Below are 7968 nucleotides of genomic sequence, written 5' to 3'. Positions count from 1 at the left end.
CACGGGAGGGCATTTTCCGAGAGATGGCTACTTTGTGTAAAACAGAGGAGTTATAGTTTAACAAAGCATGCAGTTTGCTAAAATCCTTCAACTGTAAAAATATGCAAACGGTTTTCCTAAAACCCAATCTTGGAGTAGCATTCTAGTACAGAACACAAATTGCGGGCAAGCAAAAGGCAAAGAGCAGAGCTACGATAGAAACTGGCAGAGAGAATGAAGAAAACAAAGAGGCCAGGGCATGACAGAAATTAGGTGAAAATTAAGGGTATAAAGGTAATTTCACGGGCATTTTTCTTGCTCTTCTTGCCCTTAGTCCCCTTTTAATATATAGAAGTAGATTTATGCTCTGTTTGGTTGCCCTGAATAGAATGAATTTTATACAGAATAAAATGATCCGTTCAGCCCAGTAAAAAAAATTGTTGTTTGGTTGGACCAAAGGAATGGAATGATCCATTCTTTAATTCATTCCATTCTAAAGGCTTGTTTTATAATTTTTTCTCGCTCAGTGGGACAAGTCCATTCCATTCTCTCGGATTAAAACAAAAACAACGTCTTCCCTCTCTGATTCGGACTCACGCTGTATATCCCATCTCCGACTCCGCCGATTTCTTACAAGCTCAATATCAAATCCACGCATCTCAACGATTTCTTTTGCCATTTGCAACGATTTTCAAACCTAAATTAATCTAAGCATACAGGTTCGAGCTTGATCTATTTGAAAGTTTTTCATTTATCTTGCTAAATTGTGTAATTTGTATATTGATTTAGATGAATGATTTGTTAATCTAGCTGATGTATGTGTTGATGTATCTATTTATCACTGATTTGTGTGTTTAAAAGTATGTTCGCACTTGATTTCGTGTTATATGTTTGTGTTTGAATAATGTGTATTAGGTGTTTGATAAAAAGTCTCTAAGAACTATACGATTAGTGTGAGGGACTGTACTAATGTATGTAAGATTCAAAACAAGCAGAAGAGTGGTACACAGCTCCCCTCCAATCTCCAGGTTATAGTGCGTCTATATATAACTTATACACAAGCATATTAATAATAGTTATAGGCTAATAGATATTTGTGTATCGTGCTGCCAATATCAAGGTTGTCACGACGCCGCGACGAGTTGCGGCGCCCGTGGACCTTCACAACAATACGGCGTCGTGGCGTTTGTTGTGGCGTCCGTATGACGCTGAAAACAGTCATAGTATTTTTAAATATATATATTGCTCTACATGTTAAGTTACTAATAATTATGCTAATACTATTAAATAAACAGCCATTACTTATAAAATATAATACCAAATTACCAAGTCATGGCAGTAACAAAATAACTAATACAGATAGTTAAAACATAACAATAACATAGCATTAATTAGAAAGGAACTAAGAAGATGAGAGAGAGAGAAGAGATAAGAACTAAGAAGATAAGAGAGAGAGAGAGAGAAGAGATAAGAGATAAGAAGATAAAAAGATAAGAAGAGAAAGAGAAGAGAACCTGCTGTGTAGAATCTGTAGATGAGGAGTTGTGTAGATGGCGAGAGCTGCGCCTGCTGCTTTTCTGCCGTTGTATGTTTTTAGGGTTTTCTTACCCTTTTATATGCATTTGGTTACTGGATTGGGCTGGACCGGGTCAAGCCCAACATGCCAGGCTTTTAAAAGAATACTGACAATTTTGTGACGTCCTGCGGCGTCTATGGCGTCCCGTGACGTCTAAGTCGTCCTGTGACGACTTGAGGCGCCCGATTGGTGCATGTTGGCAAGGCGATAAGGACGTTTTAGACTTTTTTCACGTCACATCGCCAAATGGACGCCACATGGACGTCGTGACAACCTTGGCCAATATACTCTCTGATGGAACAACACCAGTTAGAGAATCATGGCTCATCAGAGCCTTTGTCCGAAGTGGTGGTCTCAAAAGGAGAGTTTGTCATTTAGCAAAAAATAAAAAAAGGAGAGTTTGTCGGGTACTAGCGACCATTCAATCTCTTGCTCACCTGATAAAATCGTATGCTCTTAATTTATTACAAATATTTTTCTAATAATGTTTTAATGTTTTGTTAAAGGGGTTTAATTGCATGGATTGATGTTTTCTTGTTTTTGTTTTTATTTGGGCATAGATTGTTTTTTTAGTTTTACTTGTTAATGGGTGTTTGGTTTTAAATGTGAAAAAGTAATCTGTGATGTGGTACCCCACTTCTAAAATAAATGCATTTATCATAGGTGAGTTTCCTATTTACACTTAATATGGACTAATCTGTGATTTATCTAAAATAATTTATTTGTGCGTATATTTTATGTGCTAACCGGTTGGTATGTTACTAAATTATTTTCTGCCCTGTTTCATTAGTTGTCATAAGCTGCTTTGAACTGAAGTACCATTTTGCTCAACTTAGAATATTATTTCCTAGTTATGTGATAGATTAAGCACTGTTTTTCTCTTTATTAATTAGATACTTATCTGTCAAAATACAAGTCAATAGTCTATTCTTACAAGCTCACCTTTACTTAATCTGACTTTTTAGTTGTAATTTTGTCTGATTTGTCACTGGTTTGTCTGATTCTTGGGCTTTACACAGTTTTGTTGAATCATACATCTTTGCTGGTGGGGTTTCAACTCTTCTGAACTGGGGAATTTTCTTCTTGAGAGGTGAAATCTTGATCCTGAACTCTGGCATTATTATTTTTGTTGTGTCTGATTCGAAGTTTAAATCATATACTTTTATGTAGTTTTGAAGCCAAGTGATAGTTTATAGGAAGTGTGGTAGCAACTATTAAATTTGTTCAAGTACCTTATATTTTATAAATTGTTGTTTAACTTCATATTAACTAGCAAGTCACAATTAAATTCTGTATATTTTGCTGCTGTTATCAGTTATGCGAATACAATAATTATTGACTCAGGCTCCTAAATCAGACAAAATATCATATTAAGATGCTATTAAAGCAATAAAGTTTGATGCATCAACTTATTTATGAGCTTCAGTGATTTAAAAGAGCATAGTTCAGACTGATGATTTTAAGTTCGGTAACTTGTTGTGGGATGAAAGATGTTAGTTTTTCTTGATTTATATGATGACCAAACTGTTGGACTAATAATCTCACTCTTAACTGGCTAGTGAAAGTTAAACCAAACTCTTGTCAGTAGAGTCCTTGTACTCCTGTATTCTTTTATTATCATCTCCACTCAAAAGTGCTTTCTAACTCATCTAGTATGCTGGATTTGGTGTGTGTCGGCTCCAAAACCACATTTCTAAGTCTCTCTGTCCTAAACTTATACTTATAACTATCAACTGAAAAGCTTATACCTATAACTATTCTTACCACTCTTGGTTATATTGTTGTATATAAAGTATGTGTTTTTGTAATGTCCTGATTGGTAGCATTTGAAGTGTTCCAACAAAACAGTGTTATGGTTTTGTCAGTGTGGACTAACAAAGTTTCCTGTCAAGTTCTTTACTCTGCAGTTCATTCAATTTTCTGAATTTTGGCTAAACTACTAAATTTGTTAGCAGCCAGATCTGAACCTGCATCTTAGACTGAATGCGGCTTCATCATAAATTTCTGATATTGTTCAGAGTGCTTTATTCCCTGATGCTGGCTTGGAAAGTGGACTTGGTCATGCTGGAGAAGTGGGAGGGCTAGTAATAGTTCGAAATCTTGACCTCTTCTTGGAGAAATTTTGTATTTTATTTGTAAATTATGAAGGAGAATTAGCAGTGGCCAAAGTTTGGATTTTTTTTGTAAATTTTTAATATTTATTATAGTTGATTTAGGTACTACTAATTTGTAATTTGTGTAATGAAATGTGAAGTATGCTATTGACATGAAATTAATCCATTTGTCTATTTGATTTATATATTCTGGAAGTTAAAATTTTATATGAAAAACTTTGCCAAAAAAATAATTAATTACCATTCCATTCCTTTGAGTAACCAAACAACTCAAATGAATGGAATAGTTCATTCCATTCCAATCATAAAAAAAGGCTAAAATACACATTAACCCTCCAAGTTGACACCAACATGCACATGAACCCCTCAAGTATCATTTTGCACGGTTCAGCCCCTCAAGTACGAGGAATGTACGTGTTAGTCCTTCCATGATTATTCCATTCAACTTTCTTTCCATTCTCTCACCCTTTCATTCCTAATCTCATTCCATTCTTTTAACAAATTTCATTCCACCCAACCAAACACAACATTGGTTACTAAACACGAGTACACGACCTACAATCCCATTTTAATTTATACAACATCAATGTAAAATAGTCTTAGAGATTATGGGTCTCAAAAATTATATTAAGTTATTAACTTTAAAAAAATATAACTTTTTGTTTCAAAAAAAATATATAACTTTTATATTTAAGAATAAGTATTTAAGTTTGAGAAATAATAAAATATATCGGCCTGGCAAGCAGAAATGATCTATTGGGCTGTGCATGGTGCTTCCCAACAAAACAAAAGCCCAGAAAAAAAAGAGTAAGCAAGAATTGGTAAACTCCCATAACTAATGACATGTGATGAAGAACATGTGACACTGCAACCCAAAAGCAGCATGAATTCATGAAACCCAACCCGTACTGAAGGATAACAAATTAATTCGTTTCGTATTAATTTTTTCTTTTTTGCCTTTAAGAATATATGACTTATATAATCTTACAATTGAGTAAAAAAAATCGAGATGAGTCAGAATTGAACAGAGGACCTAGAACAATAAAATTTTTTTTAACTATTTCAGCTATCTAATCGTGATATCTTGTTATTTATGAATTTCTTTGATTAAATTATTCAAATTATCATTAAAAACTATATATCATTAACTCTTTTATGATTTGCAAATTGAAGAATAGATTATTAAAATTTATATCTATTTTTACTATTATTAGTTAACAATCCTTATCAGCATAATATAAATTTGGTATACACCAATCAATCACTAATTCGACACAATAATACCTCATTAAATACCTCATTAAAACACAATAAAATCTCATTAAAATACAATAAAACCATCTTATATGACTCCATAAATTATGGGATTCAGGTGCAAAAATCAATAATAGAGATTTTATTAATTAATATCTTGATATATATTATCATTCACAGTTGTATATTTATATTTTATTGATAATTAAATAAGTACCTATATAACATTATGATAAAAATAAATATATTATCATTCACAGTTGTATATTTATATTTTTGAGATTTGCTATTTTTAATTATAACAATTTCAATGATAAAATCAATATATTATGGTCTATTCAATATTTTTAACCAATTTTTTTAACATATATTTCATGATATTAAAAGGTTATGAAGTATTAAATTAATTTCTGAAATGAATATAAACAATAAATAATTGACGCCCGTGCACGGAGCGCGGGCAAATAATGCTAGTAACTACTCTCTCCGTCCCAATGAATTATATACATTGGGATCGGACACGGAGACCAAAAAAAAATATAAGAAATGAGTAAAGTTAGATGGAAAGTAGGTAAAGTGGTGGAACCCACATATTTTTTAATAATAGATTTGAGATAGTGGAGTAAGAGCAAGTCCAAGAGTGTCCTACTTAAAGCCCTAAATATAATATAAAATATCATGTCCTAGTAATTTAGGACATATTTTACTAACTTGAACTCCAACAATGTGCCTTATTCTCACAAGATGTTTAACATTTTATTATTAAATACTCTCTTTCATCATTAAAACACAATATAAAAGTATGAGAAGAAAGAGTTTGTTTGATAAAAATTTATAATAAAATATGAGATAGGGCAAGGAGAGATGTGCCTTAAAAATAGAGCTTGAAAAACTTGTCCTAGTGATATAAGGCATCACTAGGACATTGTTGGACCAAATTTTTTCATCAAATACCCTAAATAATAACTTAGGATATGATATAGGGCATCTCTTGGACTTGCTCTAAAGTAGTGGGTGTAATAGTGTTTTTATTATTATATAATGGAGATAGTGGGAGAATATAGTGGGTGTAGTAGTGTTTTATATTATAAAAAGTTGCTATTTTGGGAATGTATAGAATGATGGGACATCCCAAAAAAGAAACTGTATAGAATTGATTGGGACGGAGGGAGTAATATACAAGTCTTTTCATGATAATATAATAATTATAATTAAATAAAAATATATAATGATAATCAAATTTTGTTACTTTGATATAAGCACTCTTAAATACAAATATATGTCTAGGATACCGTTAAGTTAGCAACCCAAATATAAAAAGCTTACAGCTTTTGAAGCTGATGCCTTGGCAGTTGATAAAGGAATAACTTGGCTCCTGTCCTTGCCGTATAAAAGGGTTCTGATAGAATCCGATTCTCTACTATCTGTGCAAGAACTGTGCAAGAATACTATCTGTGCAAGAACTGTGCAAGAAATTCAAAGCCCTTGTGTTAATCATCTTGAGCTGAGACATGTCCCCGAGAGTTTTGGCATTCATCTCAACTTTGCAATCTTGACCGATCACACACAATGAAGTTCCTGCTAGACACCGGGGAATTTGTCAACGGTAGGATAAGGCCATAATACACACTATCAATCACATGGATCTTGCGTTATATGATGCTGTCATTAAGGATAACTTTGATGTCCTTAAGCAGATGGAAGTCCTTCTTGTTGTCGGTGATCAACTGACTGCTACCAACAGCAGAGTGCTTCATCTAGCATGCCAATACGGGAGTATAAAATGTGTCACACACATTTTAAGTAATAATGTATAATTACTGCCGAAGACTAACTCAAGAGGTGAGTCCACGATTCACATGACAGCAAGGCAAGGACACTATCAAGTGGTTGTAGCTCTCATTGATGCAGCTAAGTCTTCCCTTGAACAACGTAAATTTTCCTTGATACAAACTCTGATTAGAACAGCGAATGTGGAACGTGAGACTCCCTTGCATGAGGCGGTAAGATACAATTACAATAATGTGGTTCAGCTGTTAGTAACTGAAGATCCAAGCAACTTATATGGACCGAATAAGAATGACGAAACTTCACTCTACTTGTATTGTAGATAGATGTTTATATGGGAGAAACCTAAACAATCCTAACTCTAATCAAATTAAAGTTTTTAATGAAATTCTATTCCTATTATAATTAAGTCTCACTTAATTATCAAATACCAACTAGATTTCTGATTTCATTATTAATAAATTCAAAATTCATTTATCCTTTTAATTAAGTATAACTTAACTGATAATAAATAATTTGAATTATCTATTTAATTTAAATCAAAATTTAAATTAAATATTCCTCCAAGCTTTCTTTGTGCGACTCTTTAGGTTATTCTTACATTGGCAATCAGAGCTAGGGTTTTGTGGTTCTCTGTAATTGAAGATTAATTACCGTCGATTGAGTTGATTTGCGATGCTTGTGAGTGAAATTTTTAGCGGATCAATGTTAAATATTTTTTAAACTATACTGATTGGCATATTTTTGGTGATAGATCATTTGTATTTGGTTTGTTATAGTTATTGTCTTGCTTGTTTGTGTTCGGTACCTTTGTTTCTAACAGATTTATTAAATACGAGAGAAGAGTTAATTACAAAATTATAGATTTATATTTAGTGAAATTTCAGTGGTTAGTAATAATAATTTATCTTATTCTAGGTTCGGACTTTTTTGATAAGTAATGTCTAATGTAAGTCGTATATCGGATTCAGAAGCATAAATCGTGCATATGTTGTGCGTGATTTTTAGCTCGCAAATTCTTTTGCAAGTTTTTTATGCAAGTTTTTTAGTGACATGTATAAATTTCCATCTTCACTATACATATGATATAATTATTGACACTTTCACTGCGCCAAATATATATGTGTGTGTGTGTGTGTGTGTGTGTGTGTGAGAGAGAGAGAGATGTATTTTAAACTCATTAGGAACAAATTATCAATTAAACTTTTGTCGTGAAAGTCCAACTTAATGGAAATAAAAAAGAATCTTGATATAAAA

At 32.5% G+C, this 7968-nt stretch overlaps 1 long non-coding RNA gene across 1 annotated transcript; it reads left to right on the top strand.

The window, feature by feature from the left end:
- Positions 1–361: 361 nt before the first annotated feature.
- LOC108200092 (uncharacterized) lies at positions 362–3856 on the top strand. Its single transcript, XR_001802611.2, has 3 exons — positions 362–698; positions 2575–2645; positions 3511–3856. It is a non-coding gene; the product is annotated as an uncharacterized LOC108200092 (long non-coding RNA).
- Positions 3857–7968: the final 4112 nt, after the last annotated feature.

The sequence above is a fragment of the Daucus carota genome, chromosome 8, assembly GCF_001625215.2.
Source record: "Daucus carota subsp. sativus chromosome 8, DH1 v3.0, whole genome shotgun sequence".
NCBI lineage: Eukaryota > Viridiplantae > Streptophyta > Magnoliopsida > Apiales > Apiaceae > Daucus > Daucus carota.
The sequence above is the reverse complement of the archived record's forward strand: the minus strand, read 5'-3'. Positions and strand labels throughout refer to the sequence as shown.